The following is a 15,022-nucleotide window of genomic DNA, read 5'->3' as shown; positions in this document are numbered from 1 at the left end:
TTAAAAAAGTAGGCAGTTGTGATACACATCACTCGGCTTGCCGTACCTGTGTTTCTGGAAATGGGTTTTTCTAATTGATGACAGCAATGCATTCCTAATAATAGGAATTTACTGCGATTCATTGCATTGCCTATTTATTGGAGAATTAATAGAAGATTACCAGTGCATGAGTGAGTAGTAAGAGTATACTAGTTGTAACTAGACTTGTGCATTTGTATTATGGCGAACATGAAAAGGAACACGAAGGGTGCGTTTTCGCTGTTCGGCCCGAATGCCGAAGAAACAAACATGGCGGCGGCAAAATGTACACGAAGACGAAGACACACAACATGAATAATCTTCGTGTTCGTCTTTGTCTTCTTTAATATCTTCAACTAATTCCCCATCTAGCCTACCTTATCTACGCAGCATCGCAGGGGTTAAAGGGAGCGGAAATCCGTATTGGTTGATGCTAGAGGAGGCCCCTGCCGGTGACTAAGAGAGTCGCTCTTATGGACCTTTAACTCCTGTTCCCTCCCTAAGTTTCGGCATCAGGATTTAAAGGTCGGTGCGTGGGACTCTATCGGTCGCCGGCAGGGAGCTCATATGGCATCAACCAATGAAGGAGCTTCTTGACGGAGACCAATAGAGTCGCTTTCACCAGCCCTTTACTCATCATGCAAAACATATTTGAATACCTCAGTCCTGATATCCTATCCTTTCTTTGTACTAAATGGTTTCTCCCTGGGTTTCTTTCTATTAAACGTGTTCTTTTTTTCTCCGCCTCATCTCCTCAGTTCCCTCCTTACACACACAACCTAACTCAGAACGTACCCTTTCTCTTCACTGTTCATCATTGTATACAGTGTATACAATGTGTACATCCTCAGTGTTATATACATTGTAGATGCATAATTTGTTGACTGTTCCTATATACAGTATATATATTCTGAAGTATGGTAATTTGAGTTTCAGTGAGTTTTTATTTTAACATATTGTAAAAATATTATTTTGTAAAATTGAGATAATACTATGTTCATCTGTATACACTATAAGTTTCCTGTTAAATTGTTGCAGCTTTTTTTCTCTGAATTGCTATTCCACAGATAGCACCTACAGTGTTGTGAAATGATTCATCCTAGACAGCCATTCCATTGTTAGTACAATTCGTGTCCTGTGTTTTTGACCCGCAGAAGTTTTGAAAAGTCTTTATTTTATTTGACGTGTTTAATTCAAAGTATACCCAATACCCATGCTTGCTCAGAAATGAAAGCAATTGGTGACCCATAGCTGTCTGCTCCACTGAAGCAACATAATAAGCTCTTTTATTTAACCATTTTTTTTCAGACCCTTTTTATAACCACTGTGCGCCAGAGACACAGAAGTGACAACTGTTAAATGCGATAACACAACGCACGGTACTCTCTGAAACAAAATGAAACACCTGAGAAAACTATAAATTTTTTTTTTATCTGAAAACATAACGTTTCTTCCAAACCAAAACTAGGCTAGGACTGGCCTAACATTTATGGATTATTTTAAGCTTTTATAACTGAGAAATTAAGATTTTTAACTAATGTCTTTTTTATGTAATATGGTAGGTTCAGCTTTGTAATATATCATGTTCAGATATTTGTATAATTAAATTAATCCAGTGCATGTATTCCACACAGAGCCGGCCTTAAGTGTTCTGGCGCTCTGTGTCGACTACACCTCTGGCGCCCCCCATCCTCTTCTCACTGGCCCCCCGGTCCCTTCTCACTGCCCCCCCCTGCCCCTTCTCACTGCCTCCCCCTCTGCCCCTTCTCACTGCCCCCTCCCTCTGCCCCTTCTCCCTATTCTTACTTACCTTGTTGCTGGAGTCCTGCGGTGGGAGCGGGAGGCTGAGCGCCGGAATAATTCATGAAACGCCGGCATCGCGACGGAGTCACGGAGAGTGAGGGGTGCCGAGCGGTTGCTGAAAACTTCACTTTTTTTGTTTGTTTTAACTTTATTTAACATCCTCCATGTTAAATAAAGTTATACCAACTTAATATGGAGGATGTTAAATAAAGTTAAAAAAAAATAAATAAAAAATGATGCTTTAATTTATGTCCCGGGCAGGCGCCCCTGTTGCCATGGCGCCCTGTGCGGCCACACAGGTCGCACACCCCTAAGGCCGGCCCTGATTCCACATACAGAATTTGTAATTGCTCTGTTTTAAATGGAATATCTAGCAACCCTGGTTATATACAAAAGGGATATTTTTCAGGTAAATTTCATTTTGTTTACAGCATTTGAGCGGCTTAGATCCAAGTAATCGGGTCTACTAGTTTTTTTAAACAATAGTGTAGTTTGTGGGTCTGCAGTTCAATATGTACAGTGTTTAGTGTTGCCCATTAAGTGTTCGAATCATCCAACTAACCCAAGCACACAAGCACGTCTACCGTTGAATGACTGAAAATAAACAAAATTAAGATTTTGGAATAGCCTAACCAATGTTCCTGACTTAAATCTGATTGAGGTGCTGTGGCATGACCTTAAAAAGGCAGTTAATGTTAGAAAACCCTTCAATGTGGCTGATTTAAAACAATTCCGTGTTGTGATGTGAAAGACTCATTTCAAATACTTGATTGCAGTTGTTGCTGCCATGGGTGGCACAACTAGCTATTAAGTTTAGAGAGGCAATTACTTTTTCACATGGGCGATATAGGTTTTAATGAACTCTTTACCTTCAATAAATTAAATGACCATTTAAAAGCTGCATTTTATATTTACCAGTGTTGTCTTATATTAAAATTAGTTGGATGATCTGAAACATTTAAATGTGACAAAAAAGCATAAATTGTATGTATCAATAGAAACTGGCTATTCCCTAAATACTAAAACCACAATTTTAGGATACATACTGTGCTTAGGAGGTAAACTACTTAAATTATTATACTAGATAATTTGGTGCAAATCCTGAATTTCTTGAGTTATATAGCCATTTTTTTCTCTCCATCCTGTTGATTTAGACTTGAGCCCAATCTATTACATCCAGTTTATTAGAGAAATACTTATTGAAGCATGATACAGTTCTTTTTTTACATTGATGTGATACCCAAGTATCCCGTTTGAACTACCGTATTTGCTCGATTATAAGTAGACTTGTGCATTCGTCTTCGGGCGAACATGGAAACGAACACGAAGAGTGCGTTTTCGTGTTCGTTCCGAAGACACGCCGAAGAGAAGACGGCGGCGGTAAAACGTAGGCGAAGACGAAGACACACACCACGAAGATCTTCGTGATTGTCTTCGTCTTCGTCTACCATTCCCCCCCTTCATCTTACCTTGTCTTGTCTTCGCGGCTTCGCGGCATCGCGGCAGTTCCCGGAAGTGGAAATCCGCAGGTTCGCCGTCACGGGTTACAGGGCAGTGCGAATGAGCCTATTGGTCGCCTACAGGGACCTCCTCTGGCATCAACCAATTGGTTGATGCCAGAGAAAGACCCTGCAGGTGACCAATAGGCTCACTCGCACGGTCTTTGTAGCCCCTGACAGCGAACCTATGGATTTCCGCTCCCGTTAACCCCTTCGATGCTGCGTTAACACAGCATCGAAGGGGTTAACGGGAGCAGAAATCCATAGGTTAAAGGGCCGTGCAAGCGACCAATAGGCTCACTTGCACGGCCCCTTAACCCTTTAAAAAAAAGTTAACCCCTAACTAATTGAACAGGGATGGAGACCAGTGGCATCGGCAGTGCCGATGCCACTGGTCTCCCTCCCTGTTCAATTAGTTAAATGTCCATACGAGCGACTTTATTGGTCGCTCGTACGGACATTTAACCCGGCACAGACTAACTAATTGAACAGGGAGGGAGACCAGTGGCATCGGTCTCCCTCCCTGTTCAATTAGTTAAAGACCAGTGGCATCGGCAGGGCAAGTTGCAGCATTGGGGTTTTAAAACCCCAATGCTGCAACTTACCCTGCCGATGCCACTGGTCTCCCTCCCTGTACAGAGTTAAATGTCCGTACGAGCGACTTTATTGGTCGCTCGTACGGACATTTAACCCGGCACGGACTAACTAATTGAACAGGGAGGGAGACCAGTGGCATCGGTCTCCCTCCCTGTTCAATTAGTTAAAGACCAGTGGCATCGGCAGGGCAAGTTGCAGCATTGGGGTTTTAAAACCCCAATGCTGCAACTTACCCTGCCGATGCCACTGGTCTCCCTCCCTGTACAGAGTTAAATGTCCGTACGAGCGACTTTATTGGTCGCTCGTACGGACATTTAACCCGGCACGGACTAACTAATTGAACAGGGAGGGAGACCAGTGGCATCGGTCTCCCTCCCTGTTCAATTAGTTAAAGACCAGTGGCATCGGCAGGGCAAGTTGCAGCATTGGGGTTTTAAAACCCCAATGCTGCAACTTACCCTGCCGATGCCACTGGTCTCCCTCCCTGTACAGAGTTAAATGTCCGTACGAGCGACTTTATTGTTCGCTCGTACGGACATTTAATTAATTGAACAGGGAGGGAGACCAGTGGGATGTGCCGGGTAAGTTGTAGCATTGGGGTTTTAAAAGTCTGCACGAGCGACCAACAGAGTCGCTCGTGCAGACTTTTAAAACCCCAATGCTGTAACTTACCCGGCAGATCCCACTGGTCTCCCTGTTCTATCAGTTAATAAATTCTAGAACAGGGAGACCAGCGGGATCTGCCGGACAATTACGGCACCAGGAGTATAACAGTCTGTACGAGCGACCCTATTGGTCGCCAGCAGGGGGCTCGTCTGCCATCAACCAATGGCAGACGAGCCCCCTGCTGACGACCAATAGAGTTGCTCATACGGACATTTAAACTCCTGGCGCCAGAGCGGCTTTAACCCCGTTTTAACCCCTTAACCGGGGAAAACGAAGAAAACCCGAGCACGAAGAATGTCCGCGAATATTCGCCCGAAGAGAAGACAGGACCAGGCGAATATTCGCGGAATACGAAGTTTTTTTTTTTGCCGAAGACGAGCACGAAGACGAACACGAAGAGCCCCCTGGTGCCCAAGTCTAATTATAAGATGAGGTTTTTTCCAGAGCAAATGCTCTGAAAAATACCCCTGGTCTTATAATCGAGGTCGTCTTCTAATCAGACCTCATTCTGCTGGGGCCGTGCTGCTTACCAGGCTTTAGTCGCGAGCAGCATCTCTGCTACTAGAAGCAGGAGAACAGGAAGCTAGCACAGTCCTCACATAACTCTACCTCCCCATCCTTCCTCTGGGGGCGGGGCCAGAGAAGTTGCTCGCACAGCCGGGCCCCTGCAGAAGTCTGCGAGTGTCAGGGTCCACGGAGAATCCCCCAGTGCAGTCACTCACCAGCTCCCACGCCGCCGCTCTCACAGCTCCTGCCACGATGCCGGTCTCAAAGAGCGCGCGCCCCCACCTCTCCTTATTCACTCCTGAATGGAGAGGGCGGGGAACACACACCACCGTCAGCACGTACAGGGGGAAGGGCGACCTCTGGTGGTAGATTTAAAAATGAGCACTGAGAATCATTCAGTGCTCAGTTATTGTGCTGTTTAGAGCTACATTGTTGTTCTCTCCTGATTCCTGTTGTTGACCCTTTGGCTATTGATACCGACTACGCTGCTATCTCCAACCCTGACCATTTGGCTATTGTTACCGACTACGTTGCTGTCTCCTATCCTGAGCCTCTGGCTATTGTTACCGGCTACGCTGCTAAACCTTCGGTTTGATTTGGACTTTGCTGGGTTTTCCTGCATATCGGGTTTCTCACCTTGATCCTGACATAATAACTGAGCCTGTCATGGAACCCGCAGGATTAGCTGACACTATCGCTGCCCTTACACAGCAGTTGACCGGTTTTCAACAGACGCTCCAGGATCTGCGGGCTGACCAACAGAATCTACGGCAACAGGTGCATCACCTGCAGTTACAACTGAGTGCACCTACCGAGCAAGTTCCACCTACTCCTTCTACGTCAGCACCCCCAGTCGCTGAGGGCGCTACAGCCCTTGAACCCCAAATCCCATTACCGGAACAGTTTTCAGGAGATCAGCGGCCAGTAGAGGAATACATCGCAGAGTTTCGGCGTCTGGCCTTAGAGTCTAACTGGAACAAACCAGCACTCCACGACCGATTTCGCTGGGGTTTATTGGAGGCCATAAAGGATGAATTAGCCCGCACTTCTGTTCCGTCCTCTTTGGAAGAGTTTGTGCGCCTGGCCACACAAATTGATAGAAGGTTCTGGCAGAGGCGATCCGAGCGACAAGCCACGTCTTCTAGCTGGACACCTGTACGTACCCTTCCCAGGACACCCTCTCCTCCTTCTACAGAGGAACCCATGCAGATTGGCATAATTCGAGGACCACTCTCGGCTGCAGAAAAAGAACGTCGCAGAGCCCTGAACCTCTGTATGTACTGTGGCAGACCCGGCCATACCTACAAAGACTGTAGAACCCGTAACCGCTATACTCCGGGTAAGAAACCAACCACCCTGTTTCATGTTAATTCTGGAAGAAATCCTTGTCTATCACCTCACCTATCCATTTCCGTATCGTTGCAGTGGATTAAAGGGGAGGCCCGTCTCCCAGCCATGATAGATTCCGGAGCCAGCGGAAACTTCATTGACACCAAGACACTTCAGATTTTGAACATCCCTACGCGTTACAAGAAAAACCCTGTCTCTATCCAACTGGTGGATGGAAGCCCTCTTAAGACCGGCCCTATTGTCAAGGAGACCATCCCTTTGACCCTCCAAATAGGGATCGGCCATATCGAGACCATCCAATTCGACGTTGTTCCCTCTCCGGTATCTCCTATTATCCTGGGCCTCCCAGGGCTTAGGAAGCATAATCCTTGTATCAACTGGGAGACTGGCGTGCTTCAATTTACTTCCACTCAGTGCACCATCCGTTGCATAAAGACTGAATCCATATGCCACACGCAAGTTATGCTTTTACAAGAAATTCCCCTTCCCTATTATCAATTCAAAGATGTCTTCGAGAAGAAAAGTGCCGATAAACTTCCCCCCTCCAGACTGTATGATTGTCCTATCGACCTTTTGCCAGGTGCGGCTATCCCCTTCGGCCGTATCTATCCCCTCTCAGAGCCAGAACTCGTCTCATTAAAAGAATACATAAAGGATAACCTGGCAAAAGGTTTTATACGTCCTTCCACTTCACCTGCGGGAGCCTGCATCTTCTTTGTACACAAGAAAGATGGGGGTTTGCGTCCCTGTGTCGACTACCGGGAACTCAATAACATCACGGTGAAGAATCACTACCCGTTACCCTTAATCTCGGAGTTACTAGAGCATGTGCGTTCTGCCAAAATCTTCACCAAGCTGGACCTCCGTGGGGCATACAATCTGGTCAGAATACGGAAGGATAACGAGTGGAAAACGGCTTTTCGGTGTCGCTACGGACATTTTGAATATCTAGTGATGCCGTTTGGCCTATGTAATGCTCCAGCCACTTTTCAACACTTTGTAAATGATATATTCCACGACATCCTAGATCATTTTGTAATAGTGTACTTAGATGACATATTGGTGTACTCTCCGTCACTAGAGGATCATCGGAAGCATGTGTGTCAAGTATTGTCTCGTTTAAGAAAACACGGACTATATATTAAATTAGAAAAGTGTGTGTTCGAAGTGCAAAGAATTTAATTCCTCGGGTGTCTACTATCCCCAACCAGTATTGAGATGGATCCAAAAAAAGTCTCGGCAATTCTCAACTGGTCAGCTCCTACAGACCGTAATAGATCGTAAATTTATTCGTAACTTTTCCCACATAATACAACCTATTACTGCGCTCTCATCAAAGAAACAAAGATTTAACTGGACCGAAGCGGCTCAGAAAGCCTTCGATCACCTAAAAAATAAATTTTCTTCCGCCCCCATTCTCCAATTACCGGATTCTCAAAGACCCTATACACTGGAGGTTGACGCATCTGACACCGCCGTCGGTGCCATCCTTTCCCAGCGACAGGACGTTGACAGCCAACTGCACCCAGTAGCTTTCTTCTCAAGGACTCTCACACCAGCCGAGAGAAACTATTCCATCGGCGAACAGGAATTGTTAGCCATAAAGCTTGCACTGGAGGAGTGCCGACATCTCCTCGAAGGGGCCCTTCACCCCATTACGGTCTTCACAGATCATAAAAACCTAGAATATCTTCGATCCGCCAGACGTTTGCAACCACGACTAGCCAGGTGGTCTTTATTTTTTACCCGATTTCCGTTACATATTACCTACTGTCCGGGTTCTCGCAACACCAAGGCAGACTCCCTGTCCAGAATGCATTAACTTCCTGCAGCAGCTCCGCCAGATCAGGATAGCGTTCTATCCTCTAACCACTTTTTGGCTGTAACTCATTCGGTTTGGGATTCAGCACGCCAACATTCTAGCAGAACTAGCCCACCTGAGATTCCCGGATTACGTCATGAACAGGGTTTTTATCTTTACAACAACTTTATTTATGTTCCACCTGAGGATCGTTTACAGATTTTACAGTCATTTCACGACACTCCCGCTGCTGGTCACGGGGGCATCAAACAAACTCTCAATCTGATCCAGCGCTCCTTCTGGTGGCCCGAGATGAAAAAAGATGTAATATCCTTCGTGAACTCCTGTGGTACCTGTGCCCGCTCCAAAGAGATCCATCAAAAGACAGCTGGTCTCTTACAACCCCTTCCTATTCCTTCGGGACCCTGGACTGATATTACAGCAGATTTTATTACTGATTTACCGTCTTCCAATAATCAGACTACGATCATGGTTGTGGTCGACCGCTTTACGAAGATGGCGCACTTCCTCCCGTTTAACCATCTCCCTTCCACCACCGAGACAGCCGCACTGTTCATACGTGAAATCTTCCGCCTTCACGGCTTACCCACGAGAATAGTAACGGATCGCGGCTCCCAATTCACCTCCCACTTTTGGAGGGCTTTCTGCGAACAGTTACACATTCAGCGGTCCCTATCTACGGCATTCCACCCACAGAGTAACGGCCAGATGGAACGCACAAATCAAACTCTGGAACAGTACCTGCGCTGCTTCACTTCCTATCTCCAAGATGATTGGGACCATTACCTACCTTTAGCCGAGTTTGCTTACAATAACCATACTCATCGCTCCATTAAAATGTGCCAATCATGGATTCCATCCTGCTATGCTTCCGGGCTCTCCCATTTCATGTGCTGTTCCTTCAGTATCCGGACACGTTTGCAAACTCACCAGAACATTCGAAACCCTTCACGAGACACTACAAAAGACTCAACAACAACACAAACGTTTTGCAGATCAACACCGTACTGAAGCCCCAATATATCATATGGGCGACATGGTCTGGCTATCAACCAAACACCTCCATCTCAACTGTCCCTCTAAGAAGTTGGGCCCAAGGTACATAGGACCTTTTCGTATCTGTCGTCTCATTTCCCCTTTGGTGGTGGAACTCGAATCTCCAGACACCATGTCTGTTCACCCTGTTTTTCACGTATGTCTCCTAAAACCATGGAAGGAGAATCCCTTTCCTAACAGACAACCTGATCCTCCTGCTCCTGCCCTGATTGATGACATTGAAGAATATGAGGTGGAGGAGATTCTGGACTCACGACGACATTATGGTCGCCTCCAGTACTTGATCCGCTGGAAAGGGTATGACCCCAATGAAGATTCATGGGAATCAGCTCACGAAGTCCATGCTCCCGACCTCATCTCTGCTTTCCATCGTGTCATCCGAACCGCCCAGGACCTTCTAGTGTCGGAAGGCCTCCCCTCGGGGGGGGGTACTGTCAGGGTCCACGGAGAACCCCCCAGCGCAGTCACTCACCTGAGTACCAGCTGACTGCGGGTACCAGCTCCCACGCCGCCGCTCTCACAGCTCCTGCCACGATGCCGGTCTCAAAGAGCGCGCGCGCGCCCCCCCCCCTCTCCTTATTCACTTCTGAATGGAGAGGGCGGGGAACACACACCACCGTCAGCACGTACAGGGGGAAGGGCGACCTCTGGTGGTAGATTTAAAAATGAGCACTGAGAATCATTCAGTGCTCAGTTATTGTGCTGTTTAGAGCTACATTGTTGTTCTCTCCTGATTCCTGTTGTTGACCCTTTGGCTATTGATACCGACTACGCTGCTATCTCCAACCCTGACCCTTTGGCTATTGTTACCGACTACGTTGCTGTCTCCTATCCTGACCCTCTGGCTATTGTTACCGGCTACGCTGCTAAACCTTCGGTTTGATTTGGACTTTGCTGGGTTTTCCTGCATATCGGGTTCCTCATCTTGATCCTGACAGCAATCTGCAGTTCAGGTAAGGGGGTGGGGGAGGGTTTTTGAGCAAGTATGTGTGATTAATGGAATGAATGAGTATTTAAATGTTTGTGAATGAGTGTGTGTATGATCGCATGGATGTGTAAGGGGGTGGTGGTGGTAGCATGGCATAAGGAGGCTGTAATCCCACTACTATCATCCCCAGGTTCCAGCATGTACTGGCTGCCTTGGCTTGATAGGAGTGTTATTGCTGTTAGCAGTTATATATATATATATATATATATACCTCCAGAAATGCATTTTAACCCCCTATATGCCACTCTGCCCCATGATATGCCAGAGTGGCATATAGGGGTATAAGGCATATCATGGGGCAGAGGGGCATATAGGGGGTTAAAAGGCATATCATGGGGCACAGTGGCATATAGGAGGGTATAAGACATTTCTGGAGGCAGAGTGGCATATAGAGGGTTAAAAGGCACATCATGGGGCAGAGTGGCAAATAGGGGGGTATAAGGCATTTCTGGGGGCAGAGTGGCAAGCCTGGGGACAGATGTGCATAACTGGGGGGGCAGGTTGGTAAATAAAAGGAAATATATATATATATTTTTCTCAATCATAGCTTTTATTAAATATGAAAATTAGTTTACATGAATTAACATTTACTGGTAAAACTTTTTTCCTATAGGGTCATCTTATATTCAGGCTTTTTGTTTTTTTCCTAAATTAATATTTTGATTTTGGGGGGGTCGTCTTATAATCAGGGGTCGTCTTATAATCGAGCAAATACGGTAATTAATTTTTCAGCAGATCCCCCCTATGTTTGCTCTCTTTCCATCGACCCTCCTAATTTTCTACTTATCATTTCAAACTGTACTACTCATCCCACACACGATTTGTCACTTTGTAAATTTTCATACCTTCTTGCCTGAGAAAGAGATGACATTTCCCCAAGTAGGTCATGTTTTAAACTGAGTGTTCAGCAAATAAATTAATATAAGGTATTGCTATGTACTGCAAAGTGAAAAGATGGAAGAAGAAAATTATATTTACACAGCTCATCTCAAAGAATTGATATAAAAGTGTATTTCCCTTGGCTCTCATACCTTGTTATGTTAATGCATTTGATGAACTCTGAAAATATATTTTGTGCCATTTCTATCCTAATTTATTGGGAAGTAGAAATTATGATTTATCCTGTTACAAGTGATTTTGAATTGTTAGGCACTATGTGAACAATGGCTACATGATAAAATGTGCTAGATCATATGGCACTTCAGGCAAGAATACTCTCTGCCTTACCCCTATTGTATCCTACATCTAACCTCTCATTAATTAACAAATGCAGTACATGACCAGCAGGACAGAAATGCATTATTGCAAACAATGACATGCAGTTTTTGCTATGGCAATGATCAAAGATATTGATTGCGGTGTAAGTATGTTTGTGCTCCACTCCCTTTTTGTCTTATTGCACCCTGCTTTAATAGGTTATAGGTGATGGGGATGTATGTGCTGTCAATGGACAAACCTCAGTGACATACTGATTCGCCTTGATGGGCCAACAGGACGGTCGTCCAAAAGCATAGTGATGTATGCTGAAGCCTCCCTGATTTTGATGCCTAGGCAGGTGCCTGGTACCAAGAGCCACATGTTCGTGCATACACATTGTGCCATAATCATAGACAAGTTCAGAGCAATCAGAGCTCTCTTTTAAAGTATTATAATGAAATGTATACACACCTTAATGGGGTACATTTTAAAGGAGATAACTATATTAAAGTTTCAGTCAAAACAGAAAAAGCGTCTAATAGTACACTGAATTACATTATTACTAGACTTGCGCATTCGTCTTCGGGCGAACATGTAAATGAGCACGAAGAGGCCGCTTTTTTGTTCGTTTCCGAAGACACGCCGAAGAGAATACAGTGCCGGCAAAACGTAGGAGAAGAAGACCAAGACTCATTTCTGAATTTCTGAAACCGCCTTTATAAGACCAGAGCTTGCCTGAGAGATCCATTCATTTTTCTATTCATTTTTCGCTGTGACTGCTTTGGCAACACTACTGTGCTGCATCCGAGCATTGCAGAGAGAGATTGTTCTGTTCTGTGTGAGACTGGTAAGCCTCAGCCTGCCATTTCTCACAGTGTACTGTGTTCAGTTCTACTGAATTAATAATTTTATTAATTTAATCATTTTTTTATTTAAATCGTCTGTCATCAACTGTGTAGTGCTGTCGAGTTGACAGTGCACTCAGTGCCTCACTGGCACTGGGGTGCCCTTGCCCTGGGCTGGCACTAGTGCCTACTGCCTGTCCTGCTTAAATAAATTAAATAATAGAATTTATAAATAATTTAATAGAATATATTATTAATAATTGAATACATAGAAAATTATATATATATTTGTCAGTTATATATACTATAGTTAGTAATAATAGTATACTAGTGTAGAGTGTACTGTAGACATTCAAGACATCTACTAGTGTCTAATCTAAAATCATTCAGTAATATCAATAATTCTATAATTCTTAATAGTTAATTAGCTATAAATAAAATTAATAATTAATTACTACTAGCTTATAGTTCAGCTAATCTTATTAGAACTGGTGCTGCAGCTCTTTAGTTTGTGCTTTGTTTTAGCAACAGCAAGAGGCCCGTGTAAATTCAAAGTCTTTAATTTTTTTATCCCCCTTTTTTTTTTTTTTTTTTTTTTTTTTTTTTCCGTTTTTTTAAACACTACACTACACACACAACACAAAATTTGAAATGGATCCTCCTTTTGGGACTAAGGAGGGACAAGCTCCATCTGCCACCACCACCACCACCACCAGCACCACCACCAGTTCTAAGATGCAGCCTTTGCGTCAGTCTAGTCGTCCAGGTAGGCCAAGCTCTCGCTTATCATTTGGGGAAGCATTGCTTGAAGGATCATCAAGTAAAGGAAAGGCACCAAAAGCAGGCAGTAGTAGTGCGGCTAGGCCCACAAGCTCTATGGTTTTTTACGGAAAGCCTAAAGCACCAGAAGCACGTTCATAGTTAATGGGTAGCACAACTAGTACTTCTACTAGCCCAGTGAGTAAAAAGAAGTGCCTTTTGCCCCAAGCAGCATCTTCCCCATCCACAAGCAGCATGCAAGGTACCAAGCAGAGCCAAATTAGCAGCAAGACTCAGAGGGGTTTTCCCAAACCAAAGCGATCTCATTCCTTCGTAGGGAAAACCACCACCACCACCCCCACCTCTACCGCCTCTACCACCACTAGTGCATGCGCCTACTGTTCCCACCGGTACCGCCACGCCATGTCCTCCTAGTACCTCTAGCAAGCCGCCAAGTCCTTACAATATTTTTGTAAAGACAGTTAGAGAGAGGGCTACATATAGTGGAACGCCACCTAGCGAGGTAGCAGAGGAGCCTGAGACTGAGAGGCTAAGTGCAGAGTCTGTTCTTCCTGCTCGCACTACTACTAGTCACTAGTCTCACGACGATATCAGTCTTAGCTCCAGCCTAGCAGGAATTCCATTCGATCTGGCTAATGAAGAACTAGACTATGAGTCAGAGGAAGTAGAGGAGATGAGTGGTCAGGAATCAGATTCCTCAGGGAGCAGTGTCCAAATGACTAGTGCACAATTTTCCACTGAGCCTCCACCTTCTCCGCTACGATCATCACCACCACCAACAGCAGCAAAACCTATCAAATCTAGAGTTAAAGCAATTAGCAGTCCTACTATGGCCAGTACTGTTACCACCAGTCCCACCACCACTAGTTCTGCCTCTGTTCATCCACCCAGAGCAGTAGGAGCAGCACCCAAGGCACACTCCAAGGCTATGCATCCCGCAATTTGGGAGCACTTTGAAAATGTTGAAGAAGGGCGCTATGGAAAGTGCAAACATTGTGGGAAGCTAATAAGCAGAGGGAAAGTGTCTGGCCATTTTACCAGTGCTAGCATGAAGCATCACCTCAGTAATCAACACAACGCTGTGCTATTTTGGAACGATGCAGAAGTAAAACTTAGTGCAGGCAGGTGGCCATGGAAAAACCCCAACAGCTGCTTCTGAGCCAATAGCAGCAGCAGCAGCAGCTAGTGCTGGCAGCCAGAGACCAAAGCAGGTTGGAGCACTGCATGTCCAGCCCACCCTGGAACAATTTGTGGCATTCCACTCCAAGAGAACAATGCCCAAACAGCAGGCCAATAAAGTAACGCGACTTATTGGTCAGTTCATTGCTGTTGGAGGGGCATCCTTCTGTATGATTGAAGAGGAGCCTTTCAAACAATTGATGGCGGCTGTGGCTCCACAATATACAGTTCTGTCACGTTCCACTTTCAGCAGGAACATTGTCCCCTCATTGTATCGGTCCTGTGTTTCAGCAGTGAAAGAGGAGCTTTCCAAGGCTGCTGGTCAGTGTGTTCATTTCACAACAGATTTGTGGAGTGCACCTAGTGGGCAGCATGCCTTTCTTTCTTTGACAGCACACTGGTGGCAGCCGGGTGTGCCCAAGGAAGCTGCTGCAGCAGGACACCGATCATTCCTTCTCCATGCAGAAGTGATGGATGAAAAGCACACTTCCCAAAATATTCTGCATGCGATGAGGAAAATGTTTAGCCTTTGGGTGGGAGCAGAGGCAGGCACCAATATTGAAGTTGGTTTTGTGGTAACTGACGGAGGTGCCAATATGGTGAAAGCGCTGCGAGATGGTCATATTGTTGGTGTGCGCTGTGCAGCCCACATCACCCATCTTGTAGTGAAGGCAGCAATGTAAGAAGGAACTAATGTAGCAGCAGTAGTTCTGTC

The 15,022-nt window shown here is 45.4% G+C and overlaps 1 protein-coding gene across 1 annotated transcript in view; it reads left to right on the top strand.

Annotated features, from left to right (window-relative positions):
* Positions 1-15,022, top strand: part of LOC149282561 (dedicator of cytokinesis protein 2-like) — a 291,513-nt gene that overhangs the window by 101,356 nt on the left and 175,135 nt on the right. The gene's annotated exons all lie outside the window — the stretch shown is intronic.

The sequence above is a fragment of the Sceloporus occidentalis genome, unplaced genomic scaffold, assembly GCF_023333645.1.
Source record: "Sceloporus occidentalis isolate IW3139 unplaced genomic scaffold, rSceOcc1.0.p SCAF_112, whole genome shotgun sequence".
NCBI classification, from domain to species: domain Eukaryota; kingdom Metazoa; phylum Chordata; class Lepidosauria; order Squamata; family Phrynosomatidae; genus Sceloporus; species Sceloporus occidentalis.
Note: the sequence above shows the minus strand (reverse complement) of the source record. Positions and strands in the feature narration are given on the sequence as shown.